Source organism: Pseudonaja textilis, chromosome 4, assembly GCF_049901715.1.
Source record: "Pseudonaja textilis isolate UNSWEBS1 chromosome 4, rPseTex1.2, whole genome shotgun sequence".
NCBI lineage: Eukaryota > Metazoa > Chordata > Lepidosauria > Squamata > Elapidae > Pseudonaja > Pseudonaja textilis.
In genome coordinates, this window is record NC_141993.1 from 30,032,969 (window position 1) to 30,044,338 (window position 11,370).

Here is an 11,370-nt window from a genome sequence, read left to right on the forward strand (position 1 = left end):
ACTCTTGGTGAGAAGGCATACTTAACTGCTACCTGCTAATTTGGAAAACTCAGTGATGGATTAGTAACTACAAAAGCCCAGGAGGTCTGTGATAAAGAATACAGATAAGCAACTTGGTGCAAAAATGGGTTTTGATTAGCATTTCTTTTTTCTATATCAAGTCAAGGACAGCTCAGGGAAAGGACTGTCAGTTGGCAGGGCTAAACCTGAGCCAGCATTTAACTCCAGAATTTGTCTTGGAACCAGTCTCAGACCTAATGCATGTAATTCGGCAAGGCTCTTTCTTGTCGGAGCTAATTAGTTGGAAGGAGCCTTTTATCTGTGAAGAAACAGGATTCATGAATGAAACAGTAAAAGGTTGTGCGGTTACCTTTGCCTTGTGTTTCCCTCTTGGAACCAGGTTTGGGTCAGAACAACAGGTAAACTTATGACCACAATTGAGCCCAAAATGTATGTTGTTAAGTGAAAAAAAAGTTAAGTGATTTTTTTCTTTCCATTTTACGACTTTCCTTGCCACGTTTGTTAAGGGAATCATTGCAGTTGTTAAATTAGTAAGATGGTTGTTATGTGAATCTGGGTTCTCCGTTGACTTTGCTTGTCGGAAGGTTGCAAAATGATTCCCGAACACTGCAACTATCATAAATGCAAGTCAGTTGTCAAACATCCGAATGTAAATCACTGTGGCGAATGCTGCAATGGTCGGAAGTGTGAAAAATGGTAATAAGTCACTATTTTCAGTGCTGTTATAACTTTGAACAGTCACTAAGTGAACTGTTGTAAGTTGAGGACTACCTGTAAACAAATCAATAATCAACAGTCTTGTGCCACAGCAGTTGTAAGATTAGAAACCATCCATTTGTTTTCCTTTCCTCCAGTTCTCCAGAATGTCTCTGGCCCAGAATGTCTCTTGCCTATTCCGTTCTGTTCTGTTCTGTTCTGTTCTGTACTATTCAGTCAGTCTATTCTATTCAGTCAGTCCTATTCTATTCTATTCTATTCTATTCTATTCTATTCTATTCTATTCTATTCTATTCTGTCAGTCAGTCAATTTATTGGCCACCCATCTTACCATAGGGTAACTTTGGGTGGTTTACAGTTACATACATCTAAGTTAAAATATAAAACATAAAATGTTAAAATCAAATCTTACAGCCAAAGGGGGAGGGTGGGGGAGGGGAAAGAGGCAGGATCTGTTATTACTCAATCAACCAACCATTGCACTGTTCCCCCAATGGGAACCCAAGTTGATTGGCAGAGCCATGTCTTTAAACTCTTACGAAAAGATGCCTGTCTTTACCTATTCCCTACAATTGTACAAGATCCAGAAATAGACATTTCTTTTAAAAATGTTGTTTATTCAGTTGTATAATATTTGTCCTTTATTGCTGCATACAGTATATCTAACCCATACTCTGTCTCTGAGTTTATGTTCAGTGCTGCTGAATTTCATATGACTGCATCCCGACTCCAAAGCTGTATCTCTGAAATGCCGACAATTTATTCATACGTATATCTTTATTAAAATTCTTGTATTGAGAGTGGGCTTAAAAGAGAAAAACTGTCAGGAGGAATGGTTAAGAGCAGAAGAAAGAATAATAAGAGATGGGAAGGCCTAAGGAGGGGTTTCAACTACCCAGATGTTCTAAAGGAAACAAAAATAGCAGGATTCTGAACAAGGAGATAAAAATTAATAATAAGTAGAAATATCTTGGGGAAGCAGTAAGTGGGAGGAATAGACAGTTAATATCCTACCCACCTTTGATGAGAATCCTAGGTCATATGGAATAAATCCAGGCCTGATTTAAGAGGAGGTTTAGAACACTCCAGTGGGTAGAATAATGAGGAATTTCCTTTTGCTTACAAAGATGTTCCACTTCTTATTCACCTCACGATATCTGGGAGAAATAGGCAGTTTTGTTCTCTACACGGATGGTTATTGTTAGAACAAACACCCACAGCCACACACATACACCCACACCCACTTGCATATTGTACACACATAAATATAACATGTCATTTCATATAGCCTCATAAATGTGCCAAATGTATGAAGAGTCTTGTTTGGCTATTTCATTTACATTTTGGTTAGCTCTGTAACCTCCGAAGAAAATCTGGGTTAATTCAAAGCAACGTCAGAGTAAGACATGAGACGTAATGTGTAATGGATAAAGGGCTGCTGAGGGATTTTCTTAGCAAATCTTACAGGTAGCCTTAATATATTTTTTTTCATAATTTCACACACCAATACTTAAGAATCTCCTTTCAGGGCACATTGTCAGGGAAATATGTGTGAAGAATTAAATGTGGAACTTTACAGTGCAATTTATGAGATGCTTTTGAAAGACATGGCCTTTTCTCCTGAAATGTTGAATAAAACCCAATTGCCTTAAGGCACCTGTGCACAGCAAGTTGATTTTCTATTCTGTGCTTACATATGCAGGAATATGTTCATATTCTGTCTTCAGACTTACAGTTTGGAGCTGTTCTTTATGAACAAAGAATGCTAGCTGAAAACAGTTACCAATCCTATCTTTTTTTAGAAAAAAGACTAATATCCTCAAATGCTGGTTTTCTGCGTTACTAAGCTGCAAAGGATCAAATTGTATTTGTATGATGCCTTTATAAAATTAAACTACGTTTAAGTCTAATTATAACAGACAACATACTAATAACACAAACAGGGCTTGCCACATGGTTGCATTGTGGCAATCAGTTATATTTGATTCTTGTTTCTGCATAAATGTGTTTTTTAAAACCTTTCTGTCCTAGTACATCCTTTTCTTCGCCATTTTATTTATTTATTTATTTGTTTGTTTGTTTGTTAAGCAATTATAAGATAACAGGTATAAGTATAAACATGGTTATGAATACATGAAATTGATACATATAAGAAAAATAAAAAGATACAATAGGACAGGGATGGTAGGCACGTTGATCCACTTATGCACGCCCCCTGCAGACCTCTTAGGAAAGGGGTGAGGTCAATAGTAGACAGTCTAAGGTTAAAGTTTTTGGGGTTTGGGGAAGAAACCACAGAGTCAGGTAGAGTATTCCAGACATTGACTGCTCTGTTGCTGAAGTCGTATTTCCTGCAATCAAGTTTGGTGCGATTAAAATTGAGTTTGTATCTATTGTTTGCTCTTGTGTTGTTATGGTTGAAGCTGAAGTATTCATTGACAGGTAGGACATTGCAATGTATGATTTTATGTACTATACTTAGATCGGACTGAAAACCAAAAGTACATATATAGACTGGGTGAAAGCAGGCTCAATAGCAGTAACTATGAGAGGGATCTTGGAGTGTTAGTGGACAACCAGCTAAATATGAGCCAGCAGTGTGCAGCAGCCGCCAAAAAAGCTAACACAATCCTAACTTGTATTAACATAGGGATACAGTCAAGATCAAGGGAAGTACTAATACCACTCTATAAAGCCTTAGTAAGACCACACCTAGAGTACTGCATCCAGTTTTGTTCACCACATTATAAAAAAAGATGTTGAGACTAGAAGAAATACAGAGAAGAGCAACCAGGATGATTGGGGGACTGGGGGCTAAAACATACAACAAATGGTTGCAGGAACTGGGCTTGGCTAGTCTAGTAAAGAGAAGGACCAGGGGAGACATGATAGTGGTCTTCCAATATTTGAGGGGCTGCCACAGGGAGAAAGGGATCAAGCTATTTTATAAAGCGCCTGTAGGCCAGACAAGGAACAATGGATGGAAACTGAACAAGGAGAGATTTAACCTGGAAATAAGGAGGAACTTTCTGATAGTGAGAACAATTAACCAATGGAACAGCTTGCCCTCGGAAGTTGTGGGAGCACTATCACTTGAGACTTTCAAGAAGAGATTGGACTGCCATTTGTCATAAATGGTGTAGGGTGTCCCGCTTGGGTGAGGGGTTGGACTAGATGACCTACAAGGTCTTTTCCAACTCTGATTATCTGTTATCTGTAAGAGATTGTAGTGTTTTCTCCTTAGTCCCAATTCCTAGATCCTGGTATGTTAATAATTCTTGATGATCTCAGGATTATTCTTTCAAATCTCTGAGGTTTCATTAGCATGTTTTCTTGTTATAACAACTTGAAAAAGTTTCTCATGAGATAAAACTAGCTGACACAATAACTTCTATGTTCTTATTTATTTATTTCTCTTTCACATACATACTCTTTCTTTTTTCTTTTCCTTATTCTTTTAGGCACAGAAAAAAAATCATACGAATCATGCCACAGCATAAAATTCAAAATAAAATATAGATGGTTTGCAAAAGAAAGAAGGCACCATAAAGAGATTAAAATAACAAATATTTGCCAATGCAAATATTTCAGTTCAGTTATTTTCTTTTTTATTTCATAACAATTTTATTAAAATTTAGTGATTTTTTAAAAATTAAAAATAGCTTCTCAAAATCAGTATTTTAAAGTTTTGATCTTACTACTTCAGTATAGTGCATTATCAACAAACTGTATTGTAGCATCCAAGAGCAATTACAGTTTTGCAATTTACTCATTTGAAAAGGTTAACATGCAGATATTTCAAACCATAGGTAAACCATGACCTAGTCACATAATGGAATTATCATTCAAAATCTCAGTCACCTGATTGTTCCAAATACATTCTATCTTGGGGTACACGTACAACCAACAGATGGCTTTTAATAAAACACAATACTTCACAAAGATTTATTTTATTTTATTTATTTATTTATTTGTCAATCGCTTACAAGATAATAGGTATAAGTATATACATAGTTATGAATACATGAAATGGGTACACATCAGAAAAATAATAGAAACAATAGGACAGGGACGGTAGGCATGTTGGTGCGCTTATGCACGCCCCCTACAGACCTCTTAGGAAAGGGCTGAGGTCAATAGTAGACAGTCTAAGGTTAAAGTTTTTGGGGTTTGGGGAAGAAACCACAGAGTCAGGTAGAGTATTCCAGACATTGACCAATCTGTTGCTGAAGTTGTATTTCCTGCAATCAAGTTTGGTGCGATTAAAATTGAGTTTGTATCTATTGTTTGCTCTTGTGTTATTATGGTTGAAGCTGAAGTATTCATTGACAGGTAGGACATTGCAATGTATGATTTTATATACCATACTTAGATCAGACCGAAGACAGCGTAATTCAATTTTCTAGGTCTAGAATTTCAAGTCTGCTGGCATAAGGTATTCTGCAATGAGTAGAGAAGTGGAGAACTCTTCTTGTGAAATATTTCTAGACTTTCTCAACTGTGCTAATATCAGATACGTAATGTGGGTTCCAGACTGATGAGCTGTATTCAAGTATTGGTCTAGCAAATGTTTTGTATGCTCTAGTTAGTAGTGTGATATTATCAAAGAAAAAGCTATGTAGGATTAGGTTAACAACTCTTAATGCCTTTTTGGCTATGTAGTTACAGTGGGCTCTAGCACTTAGATCATTAGAGATGAGTACTCCAAGATCCTTGACAGAGCTTGGATCATTAACAAGGTCTTGACTATTCAGCTTGTATTTTATTTTCTGACTTTTTTTGCCAATATATAAGACAGAGCATTTATTTGTTGAGATTTGGAGTTGCCATTTGTTTGACCATTCTGATACATAGTCAAGGTCTTTTTGAAGGGTAGTAGTATTGTCTGTGGTATTGAACAGCTTTACATCATCAGCGAAGAGAATGCAGTTGCTCTTAATATGATCACAGAGGTCATTTATGTAGAGTATGAAGAGAGTTGGTCCTAGAACATTGCCTTGGGGGACACCACTGTTGACAGGTACAGAATTTGATAAGACGCTCCCAAATTTGACCATTTGATGTCTGTTATTATGTAATTATGTTATTATTATTATGTTATTGTGGAACACCTATTCTAAAATGATCAATGTATACCCAAGGAAATCAGATCCAGTTAATCTTCCATTAATTCCTGCACAATGAAAACAGGATGATCCTTTATAATAAGAAGCTCCTTTAGTGGAAATGGTGCTTTGGAAGTCCAATTATTTCTTTGTTTTGCTTTTAACATGTTCAGATTCTTATTTTTTTATTCCATAGGCCCCTTTTGTTTGTTGTTAGACAACAGGAGTGTTTTAATTTAGTAGGTAATTCATAATCTTCCCCATACTGTTTCTTTTCTATTGGAGTGTTTGAAGAGCTAAGAGGAAGGAACAGATTATGTCCATAAAATATCAATCAAGCAGTCATAACTTTTCCTGCTTATGTACAGTATGGCTGGGCTTGTAACCAACATAATTGGATATGTTGTATCACCAATTATGTAATCGACTTATGAATTTCCTGCACAGCAATCAAGCAGATTGCCAAGGAACCGCAAGTGTAAGGGGTATAGGCAAGCATGAGACTTATCTAAACTATTGCCCATGGATGCTTATATTCCTTCACCAGCTGTTAAATGCTGTTGGGATGTTACATACCACATAGCTGTGGGAAGGCAACAAAATTACTTTATTACCAAGTAAATCCAGTCAAGATTAAGCACATTTTAATCCTTTTTATTGAAGATACACTTTTTAATGCACACTCATCTGTCTCCTATTAATTTCAATTTGTCTTAAAGTATTTAGATCTGACTGAATATACACATTGTTATCCTTCTTCTACACATAGAAGGCAAATGTTTTCATTTCAAACATTTAATTCCAAGCCAAAATTCTGATTGTGGGTGACATGTATGTAAAGGGTTGGAGGAGAGTTTCTCCTGCATCAAAAAACAAAACCCAAGACCTTTGTGGAATTAGAAGTTTGATGTTAAATTCACTGGGAAGGAAGATAATCTAAAGAATGCTATGTAATAATTTATCTGAAAGCAAGTCCCATTTAATACATGAGTTCTGAATTGCCTCATGTCCTGCTGGAACATCTACAATAAATATCATAACAAAGCTTCTTTCCATTTAAACATTCATGGCCTGAGTCCCTAGTCTTGTATTGGTGGGCATGCCTAAAATTCTCATCAAACTTTATATTATGCTTAAATTCCAGTTTCTAACAATGTTTTAATTTAAATCATAAAGTAAATAGAGATGTTGTAATATGAAGAATCAGACTCTTTTTAATCATTCATCCAGGTCTTATATAGATTTTGGTATTCTTGGAAAATAAGAACACTGAATATCTGTAGCCAGGTGCTTTGTTTGGACAAGTGTTCCTTATCTCCACGTACATACACCTCCACAACTACAAGGAACAATTGTAACATTTCATTTAGCGGTGTTGTAACTCTGAATGGTTGCTAAACAGGTTGTTACTGAACAAGGACTGTTTGTATAATTCACCTTCCCTTAAGCTCTCAGAGCACAGAGATTCAGATATACGATGTCCTGCTGTCATCTACACCCTTTTCTTTTGGAGGACGTTAGGAATGACTCTATTTTGTACATAGTAAACATCCTGTGTGGTATTTTTCATGCTGGTTTCATGTCAGGATCTGGATTGTTCCGGACTAGCAGGCTTGAAAGCCTACAGATCGGATTGGTCCGCTAGCAGCGGATCATGATTGGTCGCCTCAGACTGATCCGATTGGATAGTTAGCAGGCTGCCGCGATTGGTCTAACCAAGCGCGGCAAACTCAAATCACCGTTATTGGCTGCCTAGCCGCAGCCAGCCCTATATAAGGGGCTGCTGCAGCTGGGATATTTCGCTCAGATCTGAAGTCACTAATAAAGAGCTGTTGTTGCTATCTGAATCTTGTCTCCATTCTTGGACACATCCTCCCAGACCTAACATGGATAGTTCCTAAGCTAAACCATGGTATGTACCCCTGTTTCCCAGAAAATAAGACTGGGTCTTATTTTTCTTTTGGGTCCCAAAATAATAGGGATTATTTTTTTTGGGGGGGGTTGTCTTGTTTCCCCCCCACCTTTTATGGCAGACCCATTTCTGCTTGCTTGCAGCAGGGCAGAAGACTGCACGATGTGCCAGCACCAGTCTCATGTTGTTTTCAGAGAAACAGGGTAGGAATCAAAGTGTGCAGCTCGGCTAATTCAATTCTGAATAGAAGGTTTGAACTCCACTGAATAACTTCAGACTACTTGTCTCTGAAGAGTCCCAATAAAAGATGAAATTGATCACATAGTACTTTCCGGTGGTCAATCTAAGCCAATCATAAACATTGAAATAACCTTGGTTTTAGATTTATATCCACTCCCTTACTATGTGCATGAATGCCCTTATTCTTGAATTGGATGTTTTGAACAGATGCTCACTAAAGAATTCTCATTCTCATTTGTTCATGGCTGTCTGAATAGCCCAATATTTTTATCTGTATTGTCTCATCTCATCTGGTTCTCAACTCACTATTCAGATCACCTAAGAGAATAATTTTTCCTGGATTACATTCACTTAGGATGTTGCACAATTTTCCCCCAAGCATATTTGATTCTTCCATTTTCACCATTCCCAGGAGGATAAGATGTCAGTATCACCAGCCTGTGGATAATATACACACTGAAGATAACATCCTTCCTACTTTTTGACATGCATTTTAACCTTTTACTTACACACATGCTTTCAATTTTATTCCACAAAATCAAATTATTTCCAGTTGGAGCTATTATACCCCCTCCTTTCTCTTAGCTTCATAGATTCCTTTCCTTTCCTTCCTTTCCTTTCCTTTCCTTTCCTTTCCCTTCCCTTCCCTTCCCTTTTAGTTATTTTATTTTCAAATATAAAAATCTTCCATTTGCTATGGTAATCCTGTCCACTGTGCCTTTGGTGATTTGAAGTTTCACATACACCTTTTACTAAGATAGAAAGAGTAGCTTTGGCTATACCCACAACATAGGCAGCATTCTTTGCTTAGAATAAGGTTACAATACTATTTGGGGTACATTTTGGTCAGTATCCATATATGTAGCTAACACCCAGTTTTATCATATGTTCATGATATACAATGCAAGTCTGACCCAAGGGTATCATGCTATTTATGCAAGGTAGCATATGGATTATATTCAAGTCAACATGTTGCCTACATCAACGATCACACTTGGAATACTGTGTCCAATTCTGGTCATCAAAATTCAAAAATGATGATGAGTCCCTAGAAAGAGTGCAGAGGAGAACAACTACTCAACATCACCAACAATGCTACTGTCCTTCAAAGTGACCTTGATTATGTGTCTGAATGGTCAAACAATTGGCAACTCCAAATCTCGACCAACAAATGCTCTGTTCTACATATTGGTAAAAAAAAAAAATCAGTACACCAAATACAAACTAGGCAGATATGACCTCATTGATGATCCTCACTCTGTCAAGGACCTTGGAGTTCTCATATCAAATCACCTAAGCACCAGAACTCACTGTAACAGCATTGCCAAAAAGGCATTAAAAGTTGTAAATCTAATCTTATGAAGCTTCTCCAGAAATATCCAATTGCTAACTAGAACATACAAAACATTTGGTAGATGAATACTCGAATACAGCTCATCAGTTTGGAGTCCGCACTGTATATCAGACAATTGAGTGAGTCCAGAAATATTTCACGAGAAGTGTTCTACACTCCTCTGCTCGCAACAGAATACCCTATATCACCAGGCTTGAGATTTTGGGCTTGGACAACCTTGAACAACACCGCCTATGGTTAGACTTAAGTGTAGCACACAAAATTATCTGCTGCAATGTCCTACCAGTCAATGACTACTTCAGCTTCAACCATAACAATACAAGAGCACACAACAGATACAAATTCAATGTAAACCACTTCAAACTTGATTGCAGAAAGTATGACTTCAGCAACAGAATGGCCAATGCCTGGAATGCACTACCTGACTCCATTATTACATCCTCAAACCCCCAAAACTTTAACCTCAAACTATCCACTATTGACCTCACCCCGTTCCTAAGAGGTCTGTAAGGGGCATGCATAAGTGCACCATCATGCCTACCGTCCTTTTGTCCCCATTTATTCATTCCTGTATTTCTTACTCATGTTTATACTTACCTATTATCTTGTAAGTGATTGATAAACCAAATAAAAATAAATAAATAAATAAACTAAGCTGATAAGAGGAATAGCAGGATAATTTTTACGAGGAATGGTTAAAGGAATTAGGTATGTCTAGCCTAATGAAGAGAAGAATTAAGGGTGACATTATAGTTGTCTTCCAGTACATCAGGGACTACCACAGAGAGGAGGGGGTCAACTTATTTTCCAAGCTCTTAAAAATAGGACAAGAAGCAATGGGTGGAAGCTTGTTAAAGAAAGATCCAATCTGGAATTAAGGAGAAGTTGCTTAACAGAACAATTAACCAATGGAACAGCTTGCCCCCCAGAGTTATGGGTACTTTGTCACTGGAGGTTTTCAAGGAAAGATTGGACAATCATTTGTCTCGGATGATAGAAGGTCTCCTGCCATGGGTAGGGATTTGTACTGGAAGATTTCCAATGAGTCCTATGAATTCTCTTCTCTCCTCTCCTCTCCTCTCCTCTCCTCTCTTCTCTCCTCTCCTCTCCTCTCCTCTCCTCTCCTCTCCTCTCCTCTCCTCTCCTCTCCTTTCCTCTCCTTATTTAAGATAAAACTAAATGTCAATAAATGCTTATTGTCTTCAATTTTCCTTTATGAATGAAGATATGATATTTGCAGTGAATTAATTTCTGACTTATGACCACTTTTCACACTTATGACTGTTGCAACATCCTCATGGTCATGTGATCAAAATTCAGACGCTTGGCAACTGGTTCATATTTATGATAATTTTAGTGTCCTGGGTTCATGTGACCTTCAGACAAACAAAGTCAATGGGGAAGCCAGATACACTTAACAATTGTGTGACTTATTTAACAACTGAAATGGTTCACTTAACAACTATGGCAAGAAAGGTCTAAAATAGGGCAAAACTCACTTAAGCAATGTCTCACTTAGCAACAGAAATGTGGGGCTCAATTGTGAATGTAAGCAGGGGTGGGATCCGACAGGGTTAACTACCAGTTTGGTCATTTACAAGGTTCGATGATTTATGATGTGCTTCCCTGCACGCTGCCGTGCGTGCCTGTAAATCGGCATCAGCGCGCTGCGTGCAGAGAAGCAGCCTTTCAAAAAGCCTTTTTTCCCTGCTTTTTAAATGGCAGCTGTGTCTTGCACGGCAGCTGAAGTTGAAAAATAAAATCAGGAAATAAAGATCAGGTAAGAGCCCAGCTGGGCAGGTGGGCAAAAACATCAGCAGACATAGAACCTGTTCTGTCTGCTGCTCTTCAGAGCTACCGGTTCTACAGAGGTGGACAGAACTGGTAGAAACCCACCCCTGATTGTAAGTTGAGGACTACCTGTATAATTGGTCTTTTTTAAAAAATGGATTTCTCCATGAAATAAAAACAGAAAGATGACTTAGCCAGCTCCATAAACTATAAGAATTCCATTTTCTTTA